The following is a 14654-nucleotide window of genomic DNA, read 5'->3' as shown; positions in this document are numbered from 1 at the left end:
GCTGAAATTGAGTATGAAACTAAAGGGACGCTGAAGAAGACAGGTCTACAGGTGAGTCGAGGCCAGTTGACGTAAAGGACACGTCTGATGCCCTGGTCGATGTTGATGCTCCAGTTCAGAATGCTGATGAAGCTGTTTGAGATGCTTGACTGCTTGTGTCTTTTTCTTTTGATGTTTTGCTTGACTGTTGCTTTTTGAAGCTATGAACTTATGTTTCTGTTTGGACGCCTTGTTTATGGCGGTTTGTAATTTGCACAATTTGCGTTCTTCGTTTCCTGTTTCACTTTGTTAGTAGACACTTGACTGTGATATTTGTGCAAAGTAACTTTAAATCTTGTTTTCATTCATGTGGTAGAGCCAAAATAGGCGAAATTACACTTTGATAAGAAGTTTAGAAAAATCTTCCAAAGTAAAAAGGTGTCTAAGTTTTTACAAGCTTTCTTTTTCTCTAAGGGATTTCTGGCGTCAAGGCCACTGGAGAGTCTGGCATCAAGGCCTCTTTTGAATCTGGCGTCAAGGCCTCCATTGAGTCTGGCGTCAAGGCCTTTAAATCTGGCAATAAAGCCTTTGTGTTTGCCCCCAATGTCTGACGGTGACGCCAGTAGCTTAGGGTTTTGGGTGTTCACCGTTGGACATTCCTTTTGTTGACCTTGTCGCGTCAGGTGTTCTGCTGGAAAGATTCTTGCATTGCCGTCTAAGCTTTTCTGCAAAACAATCGTTAAACTTGGACATTGGCGTTTTAGCGAACAACCCTCCGATGCCAAAGTCAGTGTCCGTAGTAAAAATATAAAAACTTAGAAACGATAACAACTTGAATTGAGAAAAAACTTAAAAACCATTGAGTATGTGTACCTTGATAGGAGAATTAGAAATGGTAAACTTTCAAATGCGTTGCGTTCCAACTATGTGGAACAATCTTACCATCTTGGGACATAAGTCTGTATGCCCCCTTGCCCGCGACGTTTATGATTTGGTAAGGTCCTTCCCATGTTGGTCCAAGCTTACCATCTGTGGGAATCTTAGTGTTTTGAAAGACTTTCCTCAATACCCAATCACCAATATTGAAAACTTTCACCTTTAGTTTCTTGTTGAAGCATCTAGCTACTATTTGTTGTTGTGCTGCCATTCTTATAAGTGTGACTTCTCGCAATTCCTCGCTTGAGTTTAGGTAGGTGGCCATCTCTTCATTGTTCTGTTCTGTAGTCATGAGGCCATATTTTGCTATTGGAATGCGAACTTTTGACGGGAGTACCGCTTCACAACCATACACTAGCGAGAAAGGGGTCTGTCCTGTTGACGTCCTTAGAATTGTCCTGTTCGCCCATAGGACAGAAGGTAGTTTTGCCCATTTTCCCTTTGCGTCCTTTAATCTTTTCTTCAGCGACGCTATAATGGTTTTGTTGCTCGATTATGCTTGCCCATTTGCTTGTGGATATCTTGAAGTTGATGTACATAATTTGATGTTCCATCTGTCGCAGAATCTTTTGGTTTTGTCGCTGATGAATTGTGATCCATTATCGCATACAATTTCGGATGGGATTCCGAACCCGCAAATAATGTTACGCCATATAAAAGATATAACGTCTTTGTGGCGTACCTGGGTGAATGAATCGGCTTCGATGCATTTGGAGAAATAGTCCGTCATGGCTAACATAAAGACTTTTTGTCCTGGAGCTTGAGGTAGTTTGCCTATGATATCCATACCCTACTTCATGAATGATCATGGGCATAGTGTAGGATGTAACATTTCTGGTGGTTGATCTGATAGTCCTACATGACGCTGACAACTGTCGCCTTTTGCAACGTACTCCTCTATGTCTTTTCTTAGCGTTGGCCAAAAATAGCCTATCCTCAGCAGCTTGGTTGCCAAACCTCTTGCTCCAGCGTGGCTGCCGCATTCTCCGTTATGGTGCTCTTGTAACGTGGTCCATCGTTTGTTGCCCACGAGACATCTTTGCAAAAGTCCTGTTGAAGACACTTTAAACAATACGTTAGGCAAAATAGTGTATCGTGACGCCTTATACCTGACTTTCCTTGCTTCGAGGGGGTCTTCTGGGAGAACGTCGTCCCGTAAGTATTTCAGAATAGGCGTCGTCTAATTGTCTTTTGTTGTGATTTCCATGACATCGGGTGTTGGTGTGACGTCAATCGATGGCGTCGTCAGGTGGATAAGGGGTACGCTGGTGAATGGTGATTTTCTGAGTGCTGAACCAAGGTTGGCTAATGCATCGGCTTGTATGTTTTTATCTCTGGGGATTTGTTTGATTGAGAATGGGTTGAATGATTTTGCAAGGCTTTTTCCCTTTTCCCAAGTATGTCATCATTTTGGAGTCTTTGGCGGCAAATTCTCCATTTAACTGGCTGGCGATTAGCAACAAGTCACTAAAGACGTTGAGTCCTGTAGCTTTTAGGTCTTGGGGTACCCTTATTCATGTTATTAACGCCTCATACTCCGCTTCGTTGTTTGTTGCCTTGAAGTCACAACTGATGGATTGCACTATTAACTCCCCTTGTGGCGACTTTAGCACAACTCCTAGTCCAACGCCGCGTTGGTTGGACGAACCGTCGCAGAACATTGTCTAAATGGATTGTTGGTTGACGTTGTTGATGTCTTCCAGCTCTTTGTTCGCCAGAGGCTCTAATTCTGGGTTGAAGTTTGCCACAAAATCAGCGAGTTCTTGGGACTTGATCGTCGTCCTAGGCTGATAAGTGATGTTGTATGTGCTGAGGGATATGCTCATTTTGCTAATCTACCTGTTCAGTCAGGCCTACACAACACATACTCAATTGGGAAGTTAGTTCTCACCACCACTGGGTGAGTTTCAAAGTAATGACGTAATTTTTTAACAGCCGTATACAAAGCATGTATGAGTTTTTCGAGTGAAGAATACCTTGTCTCCGCGTCGAGCAGAGGCTTACTTATGTAGTACACGGGCAGTTGTTGCCCCTGATCTTCTCTTACGAGGACAGTGCTGACCGATACTGGGCTGACAGCTAGGTACAATTCTAGTGTTTCCTGTTGCTTAGGCTTTGACAATAGTGGCGGAGTCATTAGGTAGGCCTTCAGATCTTGTAGAGCTTTTTCATGCTGTTTGGTCCACTCGAACCTCTTATTTTTTCTTAGGAAGTCACAAAATAGGTGGCACTTGTCTGATGATTTGGAAATAAAACGGTTTAGTGCTACGACGCGTCCTGTAAGCTTTTGCGTTTCTTTGACGTTCCTTGGGGAATGAATATTGATTATAGCTTTGACCTGGTCGGGGCTAGCCTCAATTCCCTGCTGCGTCATAATGTACCCTAGAAATTTTCCTGCAGACACTCCAAAGGAACATTTAGTAGGGTTAAGTTCCATACCATACTGACGCAGGATGTCGAAAGACTGCTTGAGATACGCGATATGATCCGTCGCCTTCTTCGATTTGACGAGCATGTGGTCGATGTAGACTTTCATCGTATCTCCCAACAAGTTTTTGAACATTTTGTTTACGAGCCGCTGATATGTTGCACCAGCATTTTTGAGCCTAAAAGGCATAACTTTATGACAATCTATACCTGTATCTGTCATGAACACGGTTTTCTCTTGGTCTTCTGATTTGTTTGTATCCTGAATACACGTCCATGAATGTTAGCAACTCATGTCCTGCTGTAGAGTCGACCATTGCGTCTATGTGAGGCAGAAGGAATAGGTCTTTGGGGCACGCTTTGTTGAGATCGGTGAAGTCGACGCATACCCTCCACTTGCCATTATTTTTGCTAACTACGACGACGTTTGCCAACCAGTCAAGGTACTTCACTTCTCTAATTTTCCCAGTTTCTATCAATTTTTGTACTTCGTCGTTGATAATCTGGTTTCTTTCTGGTGCAAACTTTCTTCGTTTCTATTTCACTAGGCGATGGCCTGGGTCAACGTTTAGCTTGTGTGTAATGACGTCGGGGCTTATACCTGTCATGTCTTCATGTGTCCAAACAAAAACAATCTGCGTTAGCTTTAGGAAACAAAATAAGTTCTTCCTTTATACCTGAGTCCAAGGAGGCTCTAATCCGAATGGTTTGCTCGGGTTTACCGGGATCCAGCGCTATTTCATCAATTGATTACTCATCAGGCTTGTCCAACGCTGGTCCATGCTGTAATTGCTACGCCGTCCTTTTGGATGGCTTTAACGTTGAGCTGTAACAGATCTTGGCTTGCTTCTGCTCTCCTTTGATTTCTTAGACTCCCCACTTTGTTGTGAACTTCAAACTTTGATGGTATGTTGATGAGACTGCTTTCATTTTGTGAATCCACGGGCGTCCAATGATGGTGTTGTATGCTGATGGGTAGTCCACTACGTTGAACTTGGTCTAGAGATTAATTCTACCTGGAAAAGTAGGTAAAATAATTTTGCCACTAGCGTTAAGTGCCTCACCGCTGAATCCTACCAACACGGTAGATCTTCTGACCACATCCTTTGCGTCCATCCCCATATCATCTAGGGTATCCTTGAAGAGGACTTCGCTGAGCTTCCTCCGTCTACCAGGACTCTTCGGAGTAAGCAATTGCCTATGGTCAGGGAAATGACTAGTCTATCGTGATGCTTTTCTCGATGCTCTCCAAGATCGCAGTCGTCGAAGGAGATCGTCATGGTTTCGAGGGCTTTGTCTTGGTTAGATCTAACGTCTTCAGGGATGACGTATTCTGGTGTACCTGTCCTTGCCATTTTCTTCGCTGCAGAATACGTTAGCCCACATATATCTGATCCACTAGAGATTACGTTGATTACCTTAGTGACAGTTGGTCCCTTTGGGGGTTGTTGGGCAGGCACGTCTTTCTTTGTCGATTTGCCCTTTCCAATCAGCTCTTTCAGGTGCCCTTTCTTCAAGAGGAATGCTACTTCGCGCCTTAAGCCGTTGTAGTCTTCAGTTCGATGGCCATGGTCGCTGTGGTAGTCGCACCATTTGGATTTATCTTTTTCCTCGTCTGGCTTGTCGCTCTTTCGGGGCCACTGGGCTGAAGTTCCTAGGGATTGAAGGGCGTTCACCACTCCTCCGATGTCGACGCAGAAACCATATTCTGCTATGTCGGGGTATGTTTTGACGTCCGACCTGTCATCCACAACTGGTGGTACGTGGTTAGTATTATCAACATTATCGGCGTTGTTTACCTGACTAGGCCTATCATAGGGCTTTCGATGCCAACTCTACTTGGAGTTAGAGGGCCTCCTGTCGACTCTCTCGCTGCTAGACGCGTTGAGGCTGTTGACGCCCTTCCTGGCTGCAAAATCTTCCTCTAACCGCATCTGGGCTAATAATCTTGTTCTGACTTCTTCGAACGTCGTGCACGGGTACTTGGTTAGTTCTTTGTAAAGCTCCGATTAAGGGAATAGTCTTCTTTTGAAAGCTTCTATAACTGTACGGATGTCATAGTTTTTGATCCTTATCATTTCCTTGTTGAAGGATCCAAAGTAGGACTTGATTGTCTCTCCACTTCGCTGCATGACGTGATACGGATCGTTGGTCTGCTTCTCCACCTTGCAGCTATTATTGAATTTTTAATAGAACTTGTTACACAAAGTTTGAAGTTAGTAATGGATCCTCTTTTAATATCACACATCCATTCTAAAGCAGGTCTAGTAAGAGTTGCTACGAAAGATTTGCAGAGGACAGGCTCGAGCAGGTTGCGTGGGATGGAATACTGCCACATCCGCTGCTTGTAATGGTTGACATGCTCCAACGGAAAGGTGCTTCCGTCGTAGAGCTTTGCTGGCGGGGGAATGTTGAGTCTGCGAGGGATGTCAGCCATTGCGATCTCGTCCACGAACAACAGCGCAGCGAAACCATCAGGCTCTTCTGTTACGGTTGGAACTGGCGCTCCTGGAAACTTTTTCAGCAATCGAAGTAGCTTGGCGTTTTGAGCCTCGATCTGCCTCAACCTCTAGGCCATTGGATTAGCCTCTTGATCCTCCCCTTGACGTAAAGTAGCGTCATCTTCTTCTTCTCCTTCTTCACCATCATTGCCACCCGATTCGTCTTCTGAATCCAGGTTCATCATGGTGGAGACATCATGAGTGTTGCGGTGCCTGCTTGGCGTCTTGCTTCGAACATACTCTAATTCTTTCCGCAAGGAGTCCACAGTCTTCTGGCTTTCAGTGGCGAAACGCTCATGTTCAGCCTTCTACCTTGCGAGCTCTTCTTGAGTCTTGCAAACCTCTTGCATTAACTGATCCAAAGTCATATTTCCTTCCGAAGAAACCATAGATGTTGAAGGATTTGGTTAAAAGATGTTGTTTTTGGAATGTATGAACGAAAATCTTGTCGTCGGCCCCACGGTGGGCGCCAAATTGTTAATGCCAAAAATCGTCAAGGGACGACGTTAGGCTGGGATGTCGACGGCTAGACAAATTATACTATGATTGAATAAATTCTAAAATAAACAAAGATAAAACGATAATTTGTTAACGCAGAATACCCCAATGAAGTGGGAAAAACTGCGGGTGGAAAAGATCCACCGATTGCACTATGTGAATAATCAAGTGTTACAATGAGAATGCTACTGGCTATGAGTTCAGTGAATGATATGAGAGAGATAGGATGATGCTACAACTAAAGTACTCCTCTACCTATAAGATAAACATAGCAGCAGGATTCTTCAAGATAGCCGTTGAACTTAGGTGCTTATCATCTCCGTGAGGCTAGGGAATCAATTAGTGGACTCGTTCTTCTGTTCTTTTAGGTTTAGCAACGGTAATATATGGATATCTTACTGTACAAGCTGGATCGTGGGCCTGCTGAACTGGTCAAACGAAGCCCAAGATTTATGGGATGTCAGTTACAACTTCTAGATGACGGTGCTTCGTGACGCCTGTTCCTAAGACGCGTCATGAAAATTCTACAATAACACTTTCATGTCGTGGTTAAGAGTATTACTTTAAGTATTATAACGCCTCTTCGAATTGCTTGAAGGAGGAATTATGAAAATTAGAAAGTGTATAGTAGAGTTGTATGTATAGTAGAATTCCATGCCCAAAACACTAGATAAGTCAGATATATATAGGCTAAGATGTGGGGGAAAGCTAAAAAGGCAACCAATTGTCATGCCACGTAAGTAAATGACGTGCCATGTTAGAGATTGTCGTGACAGGTGAGATGTTTCCGTGGCACGAAAGACAAACTTGGAATTGGAAAATATGGAATGAAATTGTAGGCATCAATTAAAGTGTGCATACCTTAATCAGTATACATGAATATGTTTGCAATCGTAGGAAGTTGTATTTGAGATTATAACGATTACAGACAAAAAAGTAAGGAGCCACCAACAAGTTTTTAAGGAACTTATAAGTCGTTCATGGATCATTTAAGGCAACCATGAAAAGAGACAAACCGAAAGGAAACAATGGATTGTCAGTAGCCAAGCTTTGGGATGTCGATCATAGAAAATTTCTCAAGAAGACTTCCCATGATGGGCGAAATATCCGGTGTTGTCTCAATATAAGTATGTTAGCTGTTCGAAGAGCTTGTTGAGTTTCTCCGATCCTTAATCTTTTAGAGAGATGTTGGAGAGGCATTTTCTTCAATAGTCGACAACCCGATTGTAAGACCTTGAAGCAAAGTAGTTTTTCCAGTAACATCATCTATCTTTGACTCCATCAACATCTTCTTTTGAATTCATTTGTTGAAAGAGGAGTTGTTCTTTTTAGGCTAGTTGAACTTGAGTCCTTCAAACGTTCCTCGTAGTTCAAAGGGGTTATGCAAATTAGTCTACTCACTACAAGAAAATTGACTTTTGGCAATAAGTTTTTGCAACAAAGAATTTTTTTGTTGCGAAAAATTATTTTAGCAACACCGGTATTTTGGTTGTTACCAAAGCTTGTTGCAGTAAATAAAATTTCATTTTTCCTCTCAAATTTTCACGAGGCGGGCTCATGAAAATTAAGTCATTTTTCATAGCGACCGCTTTGTTGCAGTAAATAAAGTTATTTACCACTACGAAACTTGTTGCCTTAAAAAATATAACATGGACAACAAAATAAGTTGTTGCGAAAAATACCATTACAACTTAAAAAAAAAAAAAAATAGAACTTCTTTATGCTCCGTATTTCTTTTCCCAGCTTTCTTCTCTTATCTCCACATAGTATTCCATTTTTTTCTCTCTGTTCATCCATGGTGGGTATATATACAACCATCCACCATTCCATTCTCCTCCAGATTCACGAAAGCGAAATCACAATGAAATAAAGGTACCTCATGATTTTGTTTCTCTTTGTGTGAAATTTAAGATCTATTTTTTGCTTTAAATTTTTTTGGGGTGAATTCTTTTCATTTTTTTGGTACAAGCAAGACTACAAGTAGTGTTTTTCCTTAGTATATATTAATCTTTTTTCGCTGTTTAGCTATGTGAAGAATGAGTATTGTTTTCAAATCTTTAATTGAATTTGATTAGGGTTTATAATGTTGGATTAGACATGAAATTGTTTAATTCTCCATAAATTTCAACCTTTATTCATTGTATGCTAAGTATTTAACTTGATTTTCTTCCATCAGGGTCTCTAATTGAAAGAAACTTACTAATTTTTTCCATTAGGTATGCCTTTTGATCTTTACTTCAATTTATGGTTGTATCTAATTTTCTTTTATTTTCATTGAAACTATCAGATCTGTATTTTTATGTGGTATAAGTGAGTATTTGGATATATTTGATTATCTATGGGACTTGAAACACAATTTCGCCTATTTTTTTTTATTTTAAATTGGGGCTTCTTTAAATCTGTCTTTTTGATATTTTGGTGATTTTTTTTTTGAATTTTTTTTTGAATTTTTGTTATATAGACATATGGAATTTAATATATTTGACGTTCATGGGTGATTTAATTATAAGGGCCATCGATGTAGTTTCAACCTTATTGTACTGAACTTGAACATCATCATTATTAGATTTTATTTGACTAGTATGTTGGGTAATGTAGTTTATCTAGCAACTGAGGAGCTTTGTCGGGACTTCTTATTGGCTATGGCTTGAGGTTTTATCTTGCAATTTTCCTTTCTTATTGAGATCGGACAATTTTCCTCGCTTTTTTTTTGCTTGCGTTTTCACCTTAGTTGAGTTGTTAATATTTGATGCCTTGGTTTCTAAAGTAAGTTTATAACACTTTTATTCTCAATTAAATTGTGAATTAAAGACTATACATGCTCTTAAAATTCTTTTTACTAAAACTTGTATTAAAGAGTGAGGTTATGAGAATAATTTGGGCATTCATATTGTAAATGCAAACTAGAGATTACCTTATAGTGTATTGATTTCATGTCCTGTTGGTTGTTTTATTTTTGCTATAAAACATTGAGTTTGAGTAAACATTAAGTTTAAAACATACTCTTAAACAAACAAGTTGTACAATATAATGTTGTAACTTTAATATTGGAAATATACATACACATAAGACCACTTTTGGTTGTTATTTATAATATGTTATTGTTCTAGTATGTAGCACATACATGTCAATTTTACTCATTGTGTTTGTATGATAGTCTGGCATTATTTTTTGTGTGTTGTTCATTTTATGCACCTTATCATGCCATTGAGGCATATACAATAAATTAAGGAGCAATTCTAAATTAATTAATTATGCATCTATCCTGTTATATGAGCAATTCATGAAATAATTGGATTGACATTCCAAGTTGATAGATATTTTGAGTTAAGGGTTATACATACTATCAATGTTTAAGTGAACTTATTTGAGCTAAAATAAGGAATCATTTTTACACTTATACAAATTTATAGTATAAACTATTTTTAATATGTTAATTTGTTCGTATTTTTAGTTTATTGGATAAATCTTTGAAATTAATTGTACATATATGTTTTATGTTGTGATCAGAAGTCTAGAATATATCTAATGTGCTTTCATAAGAGAACTTTTGCTAATACGCAGACAATGCAAGAACTTTGTAATTTGTTCGAGTCGATATAATAAAATTTTAATTTTCTTCCCACAAAGGAGAGTTATATGTCATTTGAATCCTTTATCTTATTCATTTTGTGTGTTATTAAATCTATAAACGATGAATATGTTTTTCTTTCAAGTATGTATTTGTATAGATGGAGTATGATTTGCGCTCAACTTTCTAAAAATGTGTAATCAGGAGTGTTTTTTTTATTGTTCTTCATGTATATTTCAGGATGGGGATATATAAAGAGATTCAATGATAATCAAGAAATGTATCAAGGGGAGAGTAAAGCATTTACTTTTGAATGGTTGTATTTTGTTCCTATCAAAATCTATGATGAACTATAGATATATGTATTCATTTATTTAGTTTTAGAAAAATGTAACATTTGGTTATCTATGAAGTCGATTATATTTGTTTTGTTGTAGCTCTATTGTTATTAACGGTTATTGAAGCTAAATTGATAAGAAATTAAGATATAATCTTGTACAAATTTTTTAATGGGCAATAGTTTTTATGATTAAGTTTTAATTTTACAACTCATGATTTGAATTGTATGTAGCAATAGTAGGTATAAAAGAAATAATATTTAGCAACAAAATTTGTTGTTGTTGAAGTACAAATATTTTTAACAACAAAAGTTGTTGTTGCGAAAAACTACTAAATAGTGTGGTACAGGTCCTATAGAAATAATGTTCAGCAACAAAATTTTTTGTTGCTGAAATAAAAATATTTTTAACAACTGTTATTGTTGCGAAAAACTTCTAATCACAAATCAGGTAATATTGAGATTTGGCAAGAACTACATTTTGGCAACAAAAATGTTGTAGCGAAAGAATAATATTTGGCAACGAAAGTAAGTTGTTGCAGATACCTTTGGTTACGGCATCATGGATAACAAGCAAAAGTCGTTGCAATAAATGCAAACTTGTTTCCAAAGATATTTTTAGCAACAACATCTTTCGTTGCCAAAAAATATATTACTTGTAGTGACTTTCATCTTGTCCAAGCCTTGTAGAAATGAAATCAACGTACTCAAATGTGACTTGATACTCGACTCAAATGTTGATGATCCTAGTGCGATCATAGAAGACAACATATGTAACTTGACTCAAACAAAAGGACGACTCGAATCGTGAGTAATTAAATGAGTTATTAGATTTGTGATATGATCGCACAACTAGACATGATGAAATATATAGATGATAATCCCATGCTTGATCTGTATCTCAAGGAAGAATGAAAGTCTCATATCATACTCATCTCAAATTTACTTTGCATAAGATCAGCTAATGCATTACATCATTTTGATTAGTAGCACCATTGATAATATCATCAACATATATCTGTACTACTAGTAGATGTGATTCCCTTGTATAAACAAATAGTTGCTTATTAACTATTCTGCTCTTATTGTCATGTTCCATAAAGAAGGTGGACATCCTTTCATGACAATAATGAGGGAATTATTTAAGGCCATATCGAGATTTGTTCGCCTAAATACATAATTAAGTAACCTTCAATTCACAAAAACTAAGTTGTTGCTCCACAAATACGTATTTCTTCTTTTAGATAGCTATTAACAAAGGTTGTCTATCTTATTTCTGACTATAGTAGCATGGTAATCCAATTTATTTTTGAAGGCCCCTCTGGTTCTATTGATTAACCTATTATATGGTATTGGTTCAAGATTCCATTCCTAGTTCCTTTAAAATTGATCGATTTAGCTTATCTTGCACAACCAATTCCCAATCAGGATTTGTCAAAGCCGCTTTATAGTGAGTTGGTTCTATATTTGAGAGAAAGGAGAAGAATACATAAACTGTTCTCTTGCTTGAATCCCTCTTTAGATGTCACTAATGTTTTTTTATTGTGGAATGAGAGGATTTATATGTGAATGTTCTAGCATGTTAATCATTATTTTGCATTTCTCTCTTCATTCGCTACAAAACCATTTAGCAAGCAAGTTAGTCTCACCAGTACTATCATATTGATTCAGTATAGATTTCTTAATCCGGATTTTGCATGTTAGTCTCACTTGTACTATCATATTGTCATTTTAGGGAATTATCTTGTCTTATTGGGCTCTTCCCTTGTTAGTCCTCAACAATTGCATGTGCACTAAAAATCTAAGATGGCTAAAATTCTTCGACTTCATCTGTTTAGACACGATCACAATAAGTTTAATTAATCAAATACCACATGGACATTCTCTGTTACACAATTGAAAATATTTATGCATTACTATGAAAGGGGTGTCCACTCCCATATTACTTCTAGGGTCAAATTGATCCATCAATTAGTTTTTTCTATTATTATGCACATATAAAATTTGAAACCAAAAGTTCTAAAGTATGCAATATTAGGCTTCCTACCTCTTAGAAATTCATAAGAAGTAAACTAAGATGAGACTCAATTTAATATGTAACAAGATCTTGCATAAAGAAGATCCATTCATTCATTTTAACTTCTAGACTAGTCAAGATCCTACCTGTATTAAAGTGGAACCTTGGATTCTCAGGAAAGCTTACCTTCACCCGAAGCTAGTAAACCCCCCTTTCGACGACATGTTCATGAAAACTCAAGGAGCTAGAAGACGAAGTTCGTCTAGCTCACCTCTCAACCATATAAGATCTGGGCGGCTTCTCTATTCAAATTGTATCAGAAGTGGAATAATGGATGTCCTCTATCCTAAGGGACTCAAACGAGCTCCTTCCAATGAGGGATTTCTCATTCTTCGCGGATATAGCGCCCATCTTACCTCAATTGAGAGAGATTTATTCATTGATCTAAGCCCCTACCAGGCTTTATCTCGGGATCTAAGCTTCCTCTCTTGCTCTAATCAAAGTGCCAATTCGAGTCAAACAACTCGAAATCAAAGGATTTGCGGGGAAGGACCCGAATTTTGATTTCAAATTCACTCAATTACATCTTCACCCTAAAGAAAAGAACCTCTGTGTTTGGAAGCTGGCCAGATTTCTGGAACAGAAGGAGGAAGTTCTATGGGAGGCAAAATTGGAGCTTCACAGCTACCTCCCCTTCCCTCTGATATTTTGATCCTTTCTTGAAAATCTTGCGGAATCGCTCACAAAAGGATTCCTCCGCAAGAATTTTCTTCACCTTGTCAATACTCATAACCTTGATATTGTACTACTCACAGAGCTCCGTACCTCTCACTTCAATATCCTAGGATCCTTAAGGGCCTCCCTTTTGACTGCCGCCACATTGCGAAAACTAGAGCCTTGTCTGGTGGCCTAGCCCTTCTATGAGATTTTCCCATAACGGATTTCTCCTCTCTTTCTCATGACGCCATCCATAACATTGCTTAGGTAAAAAATGCTATCCCCCCCTTTTCTAATCTGGAATATGTGCTAGTACTAAATATGGAGTTAGAAAAACTATGTGGGTTAATCTGTATGCCTTATCTCATTCTATTAATCTTCCATGAGTTATGATTGGTGATTATAATGATGTTGCTTCTCCCTCTGAAAAGTTAGGTGGAAACCCTGTTTCCCTATCTCGAAGCCAATCTTTTATGCATTCTTATAACTCTTGTGGCTTAATTGATGTGGGCTATTTTGACTTGAGATTCACTTGGACGGATAAAAGGAAGTCCAAGCCTGTCATGGAGAGGCTAGATAATGGCTTTGTCAATTCCTAATGGCTTCAACTTTGACCTCAAATATCCAATATTCAAAATCTTTACAGACATTCTTCAAATCACTGTCCTATTCTTCTCTCCCCCCTAACTCCACCTCCTCCCCCTTCTTCGGGCCCTAAACCCTTCAAATTTAATTTGAGCCAATGTGGTATTGTGAGCTAGATTTTAAAATCCTTATCTTAAACTCTTGGGATGCAGACCCTTATCCCTTCCAGCTTAAACTTTCTTCCTTGGCTACCTCAAATCAATTTCTTCCTAAGCCAAAGAATTCTCTTGTGACTTTCTTCTTAATGGATAGAATTAGGGCATTCAAATCAAAATAGGAATCCAACCCCAAAATCAATTTCCTTATAACCTTTAAGAGTCTCTATCCCATGAACTAGATTTAATCCTTATTAGGAAGAGCTTTAATTTCTCATCAGGGCAAGGGAATGATGGCTCTAAGGAGGGGAGAAATACCAAGATTTTCCATCTCTCTGTTCTTCTAAGAAGATCTAGGAACAGAATCCTTTCCCTTAAGGATTCCATTAAGAATACCATCTTTAATCCTTTAGATCTTCAAAATCATGTAGTAAGCTACTTTTCCACTTTCTTCACCTCTTCTAAGACTGCCATGTAGTGGTACAAACTAGATCGAGGGTAACATTTATCTTGCCCATCCTCTTTCTATGGAGGATTTGAAATTCGCAGCCTTTAAGATTGGAGCCCTTAAAGCTCTTGGATGGGATGGCTTGCAAGCTCTTTTTTTCTAAAATCATTGAGAGATCATCAAAGAAAATCTCTATCACAAAATCCTTCAAATCTTACACTCTAGTGAAATCTATAGTGATCTCAACAAGACTGTTATCAACCTTATTTAAAGACTGACTCTCCCCAAATTATCAAACAGTTCAGACCTATAAGCTATGCTCCACCACTAACAAGAATGTCACCAAAATCTTAGTTCACAGCCTTAGGCCCGTATTAAACTATATGATCTCCTCATATTAAAATAGCTTCCTGCTTGGCAGGGGAAGTGATGTCAATTATATTATAGCCTCTGAAGTTCATCATAGCATGAAACCGATAGAGG

General features: G+C 38.3%; 1 long non-coding RNA gene across 1 annotated transcript; it reads left to right on the top strand.

The window, feature by feature from the left end:
• The first annotated feature begins 8022 nt into the window (after window positions 1–8022).
• On the top strand, window positions 8023–10348 carry LOC145590598 (uncharacterized). The gene is made up of 3 exons (XR_014102102.1): window positions 8023–8213; window positions 8518–8557; window positions 10153–10348. It is a non-coding gene; the product is annotated as an uncharacterized LOC145590598 (long non-coding RNA).
• Window positions 10349–14654: the final 4306 nt, after the last annotated feature.

Source organism: Chenopodium album, chromosome 18 (assembly GCF_948465745.1).
Source record: "Chenopodium album chromosome 18, dcCheAlbu1.1, whole genome shotgun sequence".
Classification (NCBI taxonomy): Eukaryota; Viridiplantae; Streptophyta; class Magnoliopsida; order Caryophyllales; family Amaranthaceae; genus Chenopodium; species Chenopodium album.
This window is presented reverse-complemented; position numbering and strand designations above follow the sequence as displayed.